Below are 16,146 nucleotides of genomic sequence, written 5' to 3'. Positions count from 1 at the left end.
AGAATATAATGTCTCCTCTATTTAATTTTAGATATTTCATTAACATTTTCCTTTTTTTGCCATTTAATATGTTTACATTAATAGGTAATAGAATAAAATTATCCATACTGTGTATTTAAAAAGATTTTTTAAAAGAGAATAACACATATTAATTCACCATATTAATTTAATTATATATTAGACTCTAATGAATTCCTCCAACACTATCTTAACATTCAACATTTTTTTACATTCTTCCTTTCTATTAACTAAACTACAAAACTCATAAATAAAGACAAGTCTACAACTATAACATTATATATTGCTAATAGAACACAACCCACCATAGATACCAAAGTTCCTAGTTTGCCTATTAAATAGACAAACTACTATGCAGTCTCTCTACAGACACATACCTACAAATTCATCAAAAAACTATCCAAAGGCTACCGTGACTTACAAACAATTAGTACTATATATATATATATACATACATATATATATATATATATATATATATATATATATATATATATGTATACATACACACACACACACACACACATATATATATATATATATATATATATATATGTATACATACACATATATATATATATGTGTGTATACATACACACACACACATATATATATATATATATATATATATGTGTACACACACGTCAAAATAATGAGACCATTATTTTGCCATTTAAAATGATTCCTCCATTACTGCATAAAAGTTTAATAAGCCTCTTCTATTAATCACAACTATTACTCCAACAAAAAGTGTAATATATACCGATTATGTAATTATCCATTAAATATTCCTAAATTATTTACTCATTCCACATTATTATAACTAAATCTTTATATAAAAGGAGAAGGAAGTGGGACCTAAAGAGATAAAGATATCTGTAAACCTACAGGTGACAGGTAATCTTATACTAAACTATTATACAAAAGGAAAATCGCTGCACACATTTTATAGATCTAACAAAAGCCCTGAACTAATTTTTAAAGTACAAGTGTCTATATCTCAAAATTGTGCAACACTCTTAACATAGCAAATATCAAAAATATTACTTTTTAGCTTATTAATCTATTTCATAAAAATATGTACATTACTGAGGCCAAAGAGAATATCTTGCTATTTCTACAGAGTCAGAAAATATATAAATTTACAGTCTATATTGTATTGTATTGCACATACTAAGCAAAGTTAAATACAATAAAATTATTAAGTTACATAGTCTTAAAGTTACCAATTCTATTCCTTATAATTTAATAACATTCTCTTACGAAAGCATTTGTTTAACATTTAGAAATACACATATACGTTTAGTTAAATGGAATATGTTGTCTTTCACTGTAAATATAGGATAACAGTAAAACCAACCATTTATATTCCTCATCATGAAAAATGTTTTAGCTTAATATAAATACACACTTTGTTTTGAAGCTTAAAGTCCAGTACAAACCTTTTACTTAAAGGGCAACTCTATTGTTTCAGAAAATAAAATTATGCAGAGAATAAAAGTCACTTGTTTTTAAGCTTTTTAATTTTAGAAGCAGTTTTCTAGAAATTCAGCTCACTCAGTCTCTCAATAGATATACTGTTCCACTCCATTTCTTCAGGATTATTAAAGATTATATTGCTGTTAACAAAAGTGGATACTTCCTCCAGGACGTCAAATATTTTGGTTCCTTCAGAAATAAATAATTTGATCTTTGCTGGAAACACCAAAGTGGCTTTAATATTGTTGTTTTTAAGTTCCTTGATCAGTTGTAAACAGGATTTGCTTTTACTCTTCACTTTACTGGAACAACCATTATCAAATCTGACTGCATATTCACTTATTTTAATAGGTGGGCTAGACCATGATGTTTTTAATATTTGATCTTTTTCTAAACTAGGCAAAAACGTAACTATAATTGAACATGGTGGTGAGTTTTTCCTTCTTTGAATGTGCTCACAGGGATCTATGTGCCCTTTCAATTCCAAAAGATAAAGTTTCAGGCAGATTTAATGTTTTATGTAGCCAGGTTGTTAAGAAGATTATTATATTGCCTCCCTCATACTATTCAGGTATACCATAAATTTGAATGTTATTTTGACTCAGCCTATTTTCTAAATCATCAACTTTATCTATGAGCTTATTATTTTGTTTTAAAATAAATTCAGTCTGAGACATATCTTCAGTTATTCTCCCTTCATAATCATTTAAAGCTTTTTCCATACTGCTGATTTGTACACTTTGTTTCTTCATAAGAATTTCTAAATGTTCCATCTTCTTTCTGGTCTCTTCTTTGAAACTTTTTATTTTGGTATCCAGTTTGTCATTTGTAAGTAATGCATCCTGTATACTAGATATTATTGACTGGGTGCCTTTTTAATACAAGAATCCCAAGTACCATTTCTTGACTGGCTCATGATGAAGTCTCTTCTCTCTTAACCAAGGAGTTGAAATTCTGACAGGAAAGTTACAACTTTTGAAAAACCTGAAGCTATCCATCTTTTCTCTGACTAGTAATGAATAAAATTAGCCAAAAAGTCCCTCCAGATTTTAATTTTTGATGGTATTTTCTGTCAAAGAAAAGTTTTCAGTCACAGAGCTTTCACCACTTACTGCTCTCAGTTAGCCATCTTGGCCACACCCCCTTTGATGATTTTTCTAACAACATTGGCTATATGTCAAATTTTAATTTAATGCCCAGAGTAACTTCACAGAGTTTGATATTTAGAACAATAACCAGGATAACACTATTGGAAGAGGTAATGGAACAATCAATATGAGTGAGATGACTGGATCTATGTAGGAACAACATAGCTTTTGCCTTTTTAGCATTGAACGTCAAGCTGGCACCTCAGCATTCGTGAAAATTTACTGCCAATCATCATAGGACCGGAGTTCCGCTGTGGCGACCCCTAACCGGGAAAAGCCGAAAGACAACAACATTAGATCATGTAGTTGTAGCCAGAGTTCGAGTGAGGAGTATGATTCCTAGGTTTTGGTTTGCAGTTTATTAATCGATGCGAAAAAGCAAACAAAGGTGGAGTCGTCTGCATACTGAATAAGTGAGAAAGGGGCCAGAATTGTTATGTAGATCACTGGCAAATATTTTTAACAGCAATGGGCCCAGTTTAGAGTCTTGAGGAACACATATTTAACAGAAAGGATGGAAGAGAATGCTGTTTGCCACTTGAGATACTGCATTCTGTTACTTAGCTGTGGAACTGTTTGACAGTGTTAGTAGGGAGGTTACAAGTGGTAATCTTATGTAGTTTAGAATGAGATAATGTGTCAAATGCCTTTGACACATCAATAAAGGTAGCATAAACAAAAAAGATTGTTAGTACCATGCAAATTGATGGTATTTAGGAAAGATACCACAGCAGCTGTGCTGTATTTAGGTCTTAGTCTAAAGGGTACTGTAGTAATTTTGACTGAAAACGTTTCCAATATATCTGATTGAGGAGATGTTATGGCAATTGGTCTGAACTAAGAGTATTAGAACTGCCACCTTTATGACGGGATAAGTAAGTTTGCTTACAGATTTTGGGAACTTGGGATTCAATTATGGACCTACTGATGAGCATGTAGACTGAGACTGCTAGGGCATCTGCAGCTAGTTATATAGGCCAACGATGGTGTGTATATGTCTCATATTCCCCCGTATGCTAGTACTGCATATCAGGTGATACAGAATACCCGCTTTAGCCCTGGTTGATGACAACTGTAAGAAACCCGCACAGCATCAGTGAAATTCAGAATAATACTGTCCATGCACAGACACAGTACATCAACTGAGCTTGTGCTTGCCCTGCTGAAAAGATGGTTATGATACCTAGATACATTTAAGGGTGGGTTACTGCTGTATGCCCCTGCCACAGCATGCATTCTGTATACTACATAATATGATTACAAGAAAGTATACAGGCCATTCATCCATCAAACCCATGAACCCATTTTAGTCGCACCCACCATACTGAGATAATTAAAAAAATGACAGTGAGTCTGACAGTCAGTGAGCAGCTACTGTACCCCCCTCCCCCCAAAACAGTGATGGGCACAGCACACTGACTACAGCTCAAGTGAAATGGCAACATCTAGTTCAGCCCTAAGTGCACTGGCAAACACAGAGTGAGATTGCAATGTCTCACAGAACAATCAGGATGTTAAAGTGTATACTGGGCAGTGCATGGTGAAGTCACATTCTGCACCAGGCATCTGCACATGAACTACACAAGAGGCTCACAATTATTAGCACTTGTACAGGTGTCAAGAGACACAATGATATGTGGCTGCCATCACAACCTGCATGGCACCAAAGGCACAGAATGGAGTTGTGCAGTCAGGGGTACGCTGTATCATAGATGATGTCCTTTTGTGTCAGAGATGGGTGCCACTATGAAACTGTGACAGGGACGGGGCATCACTACATAATCATGTTCTGTGGCTAATTTGCTCTGTGAAAGTGGAAGGACTAGACACCCCTCACATGGATGTCTTTCTACTGTGATAAGGTGACCTTTTTTTTTAGTCCATTGGCAAAGTAGCCTACCACGGCAGGCTGAAAATCATAACTGCCCACAATGTTTTTTCTGCATTGCTCTGCTTTTCACAGTGGGGCACAGCTATGTACTTGGATGTGCAGTCTGTCCCCATTTGGTTACCTGAGCATTCTGTCTGTCCTCATTTGGTTACTTGAGCATTCTTTACACTGCAGTGTATCCCCAGTATGCTGCGTAGCCACAATTCAGGAATATAGTGCATTCCTATAAATCCTGACCTAAATGACTGTGTAGTAAACATCAAGATATGGATGTGATGCATCCTTTTAAGCCTGCACAAACAAGTTTATTAATGTTCATTTTGCTAAAGGTGTTCCTATTGTTGTTTCTATGGAGAATGAAACACAGAATAATGTTTTTGAATCATTTAATGCACCTGACTTTCTATTCAAGATACAGCAAGGAAAGAAAGACAGACTGGTGGCAATTGAAAGAAAAAAATTCAAGTAATGTTTCAAGGAGTGGTATTTCAAGGAAAAGGTAATAGCTTCATTGAAGCAGTGGCACAAAGTAGGTTACTGGAGAGATTCAAGGCTGTAAGAAAAGGGTGGGTCATGGCAATGGAGGAAGCTGTGCTTGGGCTAGTTACAACATCTGTGTATATACGTGGACCTTATGAAAGTTTAATTTAAATTAGTATGGTATTCTAGGACATTATTAAGAAATAGAAAGGTTCTTAGTTTGGAGTCTGCATTTTCTCCCTGTGTTTGCATGTGCTTTAGTAAGGGTCTCTAGTTCTGTGCCACACTCCAGAGACATACTGCCAGAGGTGGAAGGTTGACATATTGGTTAAGGTACTTACCTTGCAGACAAAAGGTGCAGGGTTTGATTCTCACATGGCGTAAATGGCTAGGCTTATAATGGCCCACAAGGGACGTTATCCTACACTAATCTATGAACCTATGGATCTATAAACTACAGATACTGCACTACCCCTAGTTGTGTGTGTGTGTGTGTGTGTGTGTGTGTGTGTGTGTGTGTGTGTGTGTGTGTGTGTGTGTGTGTGTGTGTGTCCTGCAATAGACTGGCATCCTGCTTTGGACTCTTTTTTTTGCTAGGAAATAAAAAAATCTAGTCCTTGCGACCCTTAAGTGGACAATTTAGGTATAGTGAATGGATTAAAATGTACATGGAACAGACATAAGCCCTTCTCAACATTAAACAAACTAAACAGGTAAGCAACCAGGTGATACAGCTTGCCTTCAAAGTTTCAGTTAATAAAGTTGAAACTTTTTAACACCTGCAGATTTGTTAGTAGCACACATATACATCACTGTAAAATATAAATCTTTACAGAAAAAATAAATGCAGAATCATAGCGTAATGCCAAAGTACAATGAAAGCAGTTAAAATTCAAAGGATGTAATTTTCATGAGCATTACCATCTGAACTGAACAGAATTTTAAGTAGCAACATAACTTCTCTTTTGCCACAGTATATTCTTATGTTTCAGTAACAAAATGAAACCAGTAATTGTGAACCAGAACTGGATATTGTTTTTCTTCTAAAAGCATTTTTAAATAAGATGGCTCTAATTGAAATTTTCTTTGTTACAGTTTCACATCAAACAAATCCTACAAATTTTTACTGCAACAGCAATATGGAGGTGTCCATTACTATATTGTCTACAATATTAAAGAAAATTCTTGAAGTGAACAACAAAGGAAAATTAATCTCAAGCTGCAGGAACAGTTCAAAGGACACGGTGAGAAAGTCAAGCATGCACCATGAATGCAGAAATAATTTGTGTGACTGCAAAAAAAATATATACCCCGTGTGGTTTCCCAAATGTGCATCCCCCACTCACACATACATAAAATTATTCTGTAAACACTTTCTACTTCATCTTACAAAGCTGAAGAAATTAAATTGCTTTACCTATTTTCTAGGCAGCACAGATTCTACAGTATGGGTAAACATGATAAGGCTTTCATAAACCAAATGAATAATTTTCTGACATAGTGGAATAGCCAAGGTTAATAAAACCTGATAGCCAGGAGCCATTACAGCTCCTGATAATTCCAAGGAATGACACAGAACAAAACTGCAATGTATGGCAGTGACAGTTACTTTGTTATTATTATTTATTCTTTTTCTTAAAAAATAACTGAACTGATTCAGATGGTCCATTTTTAAGCACCTGAGATAACGATAGCAAAATGACAAAGGAACACTTAAAAACTACAAAATTAGTAGAACAAGTGTGAATATTTTTATATTCTAAAGCTAAAATAAAGAAAGCTATCTCTGGTGGTGTAGAGGAATAAAGTTCTGACTACAGCCAAGGTGAACCAACTTTGATTGGAGGATAGAGTAACTGAAGGAGCTGGCAGATGATGATGGGTGGGCCCATCTCTCTGAAGAGAGGCTTTTGGCTCTCCAAGCAACCACCTGGTGGCAGCTTTCATTAATGAGAGTACAAGTGCATATATTCAGAGGTGAAAGCATTGTGGGTTCTTCAAGGTGATGCAGCTAGGTTCCCTCCATCCAGGGAGTGGAGTTAAGCCATATAAACTGCCCTCACTGTCAGGATGTAGAATGCCAAACAACTGCCTGCAAGACATCCCCTTCATAAGCCTCTTGGCCTACTTACTATACTGGGGTAATTTCCAGTATAGGGGAATAAATGAGCAAAATTTGACAGGAGAAGTTAGGTGATTGGCAGGTACAGGGGCAAAAAGCACCTAGAAGCAAGCCAAAATAAAACACGCAATAGCAAACGTATTCTAATAGTATGAATACTAATAAAAATAGCAAGAAGGGAGGTTGGTTGATAAGCAAAGTTTAAGTTTGTCTACCTTTGGTCTACTGCAGACATCAGGTAATGTGACTGAAGCATTTGCACACAGATCTGCAGGCAGAAACACATTTAATGTGCAGAAGGAACTGAACCTTTTGGAAACTTGAACAAATGTGATCATTCCTTGCACCTCATTTTCTGATCAGGACTAAAAGCACATTACAAGAGTCAATGAAAATGCAATTACTATATCTCTCACTATATAACTTAACATATTCTTATTCTACTTCCCCATACATAGCTTGGTCTGACTCTACTTTAGTTTGCGATTCTGTCACCATACGAACTCAGGTATACATTCTATATATAATTCATACATACTGTATATTGTGTTGTGCCATTCACTCTGTATATAATGTCATGTATCTATTGTATTTACCCATGCCTCCAACTGAGACTGAAATAGGTCCAGTGGGATCAGTGCTCTTCCACAGTTAAATTCAAAATACATAAAATAAAATAAATGGGTAGCGAGTGCCAGTGACTGAGCCACAGGACAGAAAAGGTCCTGTCCTCTGTGAAAAGCTTAGATTTGCACTGCTTAAGGTTTCATTGGTTAGTATCAGGATCTGGGTAGCCAATTAAAGTGGAATTGGATGGACGGAGTAGAGCTGCAGTTTATGTACAAAAGCACAAAGATCAATTTGCAGGTAATACAGAAAAATAATGCATGTATCCTTTTTAATGTAATACAGTAGTGTTCATGGCTCAGATAAAGACAAATGAAGCTGCACATGTGTTTACAAAGGCCTGCAGGAGGTTACTATTAGATAGGCGGATGATAAAATGGGAAATCCATATTCTGTCTGAATAAGGAAAACATTAAAGGTATATTCTATGTGAAGGAGGAAAATACCTTTGACAAGTGGTAACCTGTCTCTGGGGGAGGCTGCTCTAATTTGGGAGACTATTTTGGAGAAAAAGGAATCCAGGTATGAAAATTAGGAGAATGGTAAAACCAGTTGCTCAGGTATTTGAACTGTTTTACTGCTTCCACTTGCAGTTTTATAAGAGTGGAGATTGGCCACTTTGGACAGATTCATTCAAGTTTAACAGCTGTCCAAATACCACACCTTTTGCATTATGCACATTAAAGTCAAGTTCATTGTTTGCCAACTACTTGGGTACAATATGAAAATCAAGGTTTGAAGACCTCTATCTGTGGTGCAAGTGATGGACTGCCAAATGTGAACCAGATGATGTAGATTTGACTATCAGCCTCAGCACTGGAGAAGCCAGGCGGTGGGAGGAGCAGGACTGAAGGAGAGTGGCCCACTCACTTCTCCCAGGGGGTGAGGGGTGCAGTGCACTTGGGGTGGCACACTAGATGGTGCTGACGTCCTGATGCAGACCAGGAACCTCACTGTTTCTACCTTAGGAAATTAAGCAAAGATGCTTAGAAGGGATTCCCCTTGCAGAAGTGAGGGGACATCACCTTTGTCATCCCATAGCATGTCCTTTCCATATATCTCACTGGGTGCATGTGTTAGGGACAAGGAAACAAAGTGGTGGAAAAAAACTCAAACCACCTATAACGACTGCCTGAATGATGGCTCCACAAGACTGATCCTTACCCAGGTGATGGGGAACAAATGGGGTGACTGGCCGTGGCAGGAGCTGATGATTGACAAACAGTGAGGGGTAAAGAGTACAGGAAAAAAGGTCTAAATCTAACTTAGATGAAAAAGAGATGATACACAGAAGTAGCAAGTTGTTTGTGTAAAACATAACATAAAACCTGGGGCTGTGCTGTGTGAATGAGTAAAGACTTGTACTACATTAAAAATAGGTTAAGCTTACAATGGAAACTATACAGATCTAATAAAAATCAATCTCTGTCACTAGAAATAAGTACAGTCTTCAATAATGACAGAGTAGTAAACAGAAATATTTCAGAATGCTGCCTCTGTGGTGTTGAGGATTTGGTCTTGACAATATCCACACAGCCTGGATTCAATTAGTTGCAGAGGGCTGGAGGAGCTAATCAGAGAGGGTGGAGGGGAGCAGCTAGTGCTAATTCAGCCATCATAGGGAAAAGGAATGGATGCTGGAGGTGTCAGACTTTAAGAGATCCAACTGGGGAAGGTCAGGTACTAGAGTCTTTGCAGTTTTGGGTCACGGTGAGTGTGAGCACACTGACTAAGGTGTAAACACTGCAGCTGAACATCACAGGTGTGTACATGTATGTGCTTGCAGTGGGTCGAAACATGACAAAGCACAGTACTATGTCTTCCCACCAGAGTGGGTAGGCTGAGGACAGTGACTATGAATTGCACACACATAAATCTGCATCGCTCTGCTGGATGTCATCCATGATTCCAGACTTTTTTTTTCTCAGTCTCCTGATTTCTGGGGATGCTAGAAAATGGAAGGAACAAAACATAAAACGTGTATTCTGTAACGGACATGCTGTCTGACATCCAGTTTAAAGTAAGAGAATGATTTAGCCCTCATTAATGTCAATGTGTGTTTTTTTCAACAGTAATGCTACTCTATTTCAACTTTTTTTAAACTGGTAATTAACTTATTCAAGACAGTTAAGTATAAAGGGAAGGAAATAAGGCACACGTTCTAACTCATGTGAATGGAAATGTGTAGATCATTTATCAGGGAACAAAAAGAAAAGAAATGCATATGAATTTATGATCTTTGAAGCCACAACCATCTAGTCCCTATCCCCCTACCCCCCATGATCTTTTCTTTCCCCCATGCAGCCTGTTTTAGAAGCATACTTCCTCTTGAGGGCAGGGGATTCACCCTTGGGGATAATTTGCTTTTTGAAAGTCCTACATCTTAGAGAAATGGGGGCAAACGTTAGAAACTGCAAGCTACCGTCCATGGCTGGTTAATCTATGCATAAATTTCATCCCCTCCCATGTGGTCAATATGCCTATTAAAATGAGAAACTGGAAGTACTTATCTGTGGACAAGGATAGCAAGATACAAGTAATATAAATGTTTTTAGTCCCTTTATTTTTATAAACAAGTTAGGCATATTTTATTAACCAGAAGAGACGTTGTAGTTAGTAATTAATAAACAGCTGAAGGATTTTATCTGGGAGATGAAGACAGCAAGTCAATTGGGATAAATTGATCCTTCCAACAGAACAAGGTGGTTTAGAATTACCTGATTTGAAAGGATATTTTAGAGCTACACAGTTAAGGCTCTTATATATAATGCAAGGAAAAAGCTACAGTTCAAAGTGGAAAGGGATGATGATGAAGCTGGGGGAAATTCAAGATATAAAAAGAGAGATGGATTTTGGATACAGATCCTTAAGAAGAAAAACAGTCACACAGATAAGACGAAAAACAGTCACACAGAATATTATATTCATAAAGTATTCTAGGAACTAAGTCAACATGGGAATGGAGACAGGAAATTCCACAGACAGGGACGACTACTATGAAGGGGAAATAAAGGGCTGCCATTTACTGGAGAAAATAGCAAAGGAACCAATGTTTTGGGAGCAATTAACTAGAGAGAGAGAAAGATTAATAGAGTAGGAAGAGGACAAGAAGACATATGGACTGCAGGCCAGAGAGTGCCTTCCCTATCTAGGACTGATATCAAAGTATAAGCAAAGAGAAAGGGGAATGCTAACTGAAAGACCTGCACTGGCTGAGGTTTTAGTTAAGTCTAGAATGGAAATGGATAATTAGCAGGGAATATAAAATACCATGTGATAACTATAGGAATCGATCCGAGGAGGTTAGAAAAGATTGGCAAGAGGGACTGGATAAGCAATTCACAAGGAAACAATGGGCAGGACATATCATGGCTTTCAAATATGCAACAACGTATAGAAGATTTTGGATTTTTTCTTGTGTTTGCATAGATATTTTTATACCCCAAGAAGACTCCAAAGAAATACTCCAAGCAGACTCCAAAGAATTTTTCATCAGGTAGATGTTGGTGGTGTGATGGGGAAGAAAGAGGTAACTGGGATCATATGTTTTGGGAGTGTAATGAGTTGAAATACTTTAAAAATTCCCTACAGAGTACTCAGAAAGATTGGGAGAGCAAATGGGAATTAATGAAATAATCTTTTTGAGCTGGGATACAGGTTCTGAATTGCCTAACTACAGTAATGCCTTGTTAAGTTTAATTCTGGTGGCTGCCAAAAAGCAATTACTAGAAAAGGGAAATCAAAGTCTAAACCAACCATATTTAAACTAGTGAATATTGCAACACAGGTAAGAGAACTGGAAGTGGGATATTTAGAAAAGGGTAGCAGCAAATTACACACACACACACACACACACAAATGATAATCATAGGAATAATACATGCAAAAAAATTATTTGGAGGAGGAATGGGGTTTAAGGTAATGCAGGGCTTGACAAACGTATGTAATGCTGGATTATTTATATTGTAAAAAAGAATACATGTGATGTATAATGCTTTAAGTGTGAACATGTTAACATGATTTTCTTCAATATAAATGTAAGTATGTCTATGCCACAATGGAAAACTCAATAAAGGTGTTAAAAAAATAAGTGTATTGCTGTGACAGACCACATATGCACTTCCAGAAACTGCTTCTTGTTGCAGTGCTTCTGCACTGCTTGTCAGAATACAACACCTACCAATGTGCTACAGACTACAGCAATTGCTAATCTGCTACAGACTACAGCAATTACCAATCTGCTACAGACTGCAACACTTACCAATCTGTTACACACTACAGCACTTACCAATGTGCTACAGACTACAGCACTTACCAATGTGCTACAGACTACAACACCTACCAATGTGCTACAGACTAAAGCATTTACTAATCTGCTACAGACTACAGCAATTACCAATCTGCTACAGACTGCAACACTTCCCAATCTGCTACAGACTGCAACACTTACCAATCTGCTACAGATTGCAACACTTACCAATCTGCTACAGACTGCAACACTTCCCAATCTGCTACAGACCGCAACACTTCCCAATCTGCTACAGACTGCAACACTTCCCAATCTGCCACAGAGTGCAACACTTACCAATCTGCCACAGAGTGCAACACTTACCAATCTGCCACAGAGTGCAACACTTACCAATCTGCCACAGAGTGCAACACTTACCAATCTGCCACAGAGTGCAACACTTAGCAATCTGTTACAGACTACAGCACTTACCAATCTTACAGACTACAACATACAACACCTACCAATGTGCTACAGACTACAGCACTTACCAATAGGTCCTTAGATTGGTACTAGACTATCGGCCCTAGAGCCTATACAAGCCTAGCCATAACAATTCCCTGGCTATTTCTTCCCACAGAATTCCTACAGACTACAACATACAACACCTACCAATGTACTACAGAGAACAGCATTTACCAATCTGTTACAGACTACAACATACAACACCTACCAATGCGCTACAGACTACAGCACTTACCAATCTGCTACAGACTACAACATACAACACCTACCAATGTGCTACAGACTACAGCACTTACCAATCTGTTACAGACTACAACATACAACACCTGCCAATGCGCTACAGACTACAGCACTTACCAATCTGCTACAGACTACAATATACAACACCTACCAATGTGCTACAGACTACAACACTTCCCAATCTGTTACAGACTACAATACTTATAAATGTACTACAGAGTACAGAACTTACCATTCTGCTACAGACTGCAACACTTACCAATGTGCTACAGACTACAGCACTTACCAATAGGTTCTTAGGTTGGTACTAGACTATCGGCCCTAGAGCCTATACAAGCCTAGCCATAACAATTCCCTGGCTATTTCTTCCCACAGAATTCCTACAGACTACAACATACAACACCTACCAATGTACTACAGAGAACAGCATTTACCAATCTGTTACAGACTACAACATACAACACCTACCAATGAGCTACAGACTACAGCACTTACCAATCTGCTACAGACTACAACATACAACACCTACCAATGTGCTACAGACTACAGCACTTACCAATCTGTTACAGACTACAACATACAACACCTGCCAATGCGCTACAGACTACAGCACTTACCAATCTGCTACAGACTACAATATACAACACCTACCAATGTGCTACAGACTACAACACTTCCCAATCTGTTACAGACTACAATACTTATCAATGTACTACAGAGTACAGAACTTACCATTCTGCTACAGACTACAATACTTACCAATGTGCTACAGACTACAGCACTTACCAATCTGTTACAGACTACAACATACAACACCTGCCAATGCGCTACAGACTACAGCACTTACCAATCTGCTACAGACTACAATATACAACACCTACCAATGTGCTACAGACTACAACACTTCCCAATCTGTTACAGACTACAATACTTATCAATGTACTACAGAGTACAGAACTTACCATTCTGCTACAGACTGCAACACTTACCAATGTGCTACAGACTACAGCACATACTAATCTGCTGCAAACTACAGCACTTACCAATGTGCTGCAGACCACAACACTTACCAATCTGCTACAGACTACAACATACAACACCTACCAATCTGATACAGACTACAACACTTACCAGACTGCAACACCTACCAATCTAGTATAGACCACAGCACTTACTAACCTGTTACAGACTACAGCACTTACCAATCTGTTACAGACAACACTTACCAATCTGCTGCAAACTACAGCACTTAGCAATCTGTTACAGACTACAACACTTACCAATCTGTTACAGACTATAACATACACCACCTACCAATTTGCTACAGACTACAGCACTTACCAATAGGTTCTTAGGTTGGTACTAGACTATCGGCCCTAGGGCCTACACAAGCCTAGCCACAACAATTCCCTGGCTATTTCTTCCCACAGTATTCCTACAGACTACAACATACAACACCTTCCAATGTACTACAGAGTACAGCACTTACCATTCTGCTACAGACTGCAACACTTACCAATGTGCTACAGACTACAGCACTTACCAATGTGCTACAAACTACAGCACTTACCAATGTGCTGCAGACAACAACTCTTACCAATCTGCTACAGACTACAACATACAACACCTACCAATCCGATACAGACTACAACACTTACCAGACTGCAACACCTACCAATCTGGTATAGACCACAGCACTTACTAACCTGTTACAGACTACAGCACTTACCAATCTGTTACAGACAACACTTACCAATCTGCTGCAAACTACAGCACTTAGCAATCTGTTACAGACTACAACACTTACCAATCTGTTACAGACTATAACATACACCACCTACCAATTTGCTACAGACTACAGCACTTACCAATAGGTTCTTAGTTTGGTACTAGACTATCGGCCCTAGGGCCTATACAAGCCTAGCCACAACAATTCCCTGGCTATTTCTTCCCACAGTATTCCTACAGACTACAACATACAACACCTTCCGATGTACTACAGAGTACAGCACTTACCAATCTTCTACAGACTACAACACTTACCAGTCTGCTACAGACTGCAACACCTACCAATCTGCTATAGACTACAGCACTTGCTAACCTGTTACAGACTACAACACTTACCAATCTGTTACAGACTGCAATACTTATCAATGTACTACAGACTACAGCACTTACCAATCTGCTACAGACTGCAACACTTACCAATCTGCTACAGACTACAACACTTACAAATGTGCCACAGACTACAGCAATTACCAATCTGATACAGACTACAACACTTATCAATGTATTACAGACTACACCATGTACCAATCTGCTACCGACTACAGCAATTACCAATATGTTACAGACTACAGCATTTACTAATGCGCTAAAGACTACAGCACTTACCAATCTGCTACAGACTACAGCACTTATTAATCTGGTACAGACTACAGCATTTACCAATCTGCTATAGACTACAGCACTTGCTAATCTGTTACAGACTACAGCACTTACTAATCTGGTACAGACTACAGCACTTACCAATCTGCTACAGACTACAACACTTACCAGTCTTTTACAGACTGCAATACTTAGCAATGTACTACAGCACTTACCAATCTGCTACAGACTACAACAATTACCAATGTGCTACATACTACAGCACTTACCAACGTGCTACAGACTACAGCACTTACCAATGTGCTACAGCCTACATTTACCAATCTGCTACAGACTACAGCACTTACCAATCTGTTACAGACTACATCATATAACACCTACCAATGTGCTACAGACAACAGCACTTACCAATCTGCTACAGACTACAACACTTACCAGTCTGCTAAAGACTGCAACACCTACCAATCTGCTACAGACTACAGCACTTGTTAACCTGTTACAGACTACAACACTTAATAATCTGTTGCAGACTACAATACTTATCAATGTACTATAGAGTACAGAACTTACCATTCTGCTACAGACTGCAACACTTACCAATGTGCTGCAGACTACAGCACTTGCTAGTCTGCTACAGACTACAACACTTACCAATGTGCTACATACTACAGCACTTACCAATGTGCTATAGACTGCAACACATACCAATCTGCTACAGACTACAATTACCAATCTGTTACAGACTACAACACTTACCAATCTGTTACAGACTACAACATACAACACCTACCAATCTGCTATAAACTACAGCACTTGCTAACCTGTTACAGACTACAATACTTATCAATGTACTACAGACTACAGCACTTACCAATGTGCTACAGACTGCAACACTTACCAATCTGCTAGAGACTACAACACTTACAAATGTGCTACAGTCTACAGCACTTACAAATGTGCTACAGACTACAACACTTACCAATCTGCTACAGACTACAAC

The 16,146-nt window shown here is 38.0% G+C and overlaps 1 protein-coding gene across 1 annotated transcript in view; it reads right to left on the bottom strand.

The window, feature by feature from the left end:
- LRP8 (LDL receptor related protein 8) overlaps positions 1-16,146 on the bottom strand; it is a 1,993,970-nt gene that overhangs the window by 307,113 nt on the left and 1,670,711 nt on the right. The gene's annotated exons all lie outside the window — the stretch shown is intronic.

The sequence above is a fragment of the Protopterus annectens genome, chromosome 10.part0, assembly GCF_019279795.1.
Source record: "Protopterus annectens isolate FY-2018-M chromosome 10.part0, PAN1.0, whole genome shotgun sequence".
NCBI classification, from domain to species: Eukaryota; Metazoa; Chordata; order Ceratodontiformes; family Protopteridae; genus Protopterus; species Protopterus annectens.
Note: the sequence above shows the minus strand (reverse complement) of the source record. Positions and strands in the feature narration are given on the sequence as shown.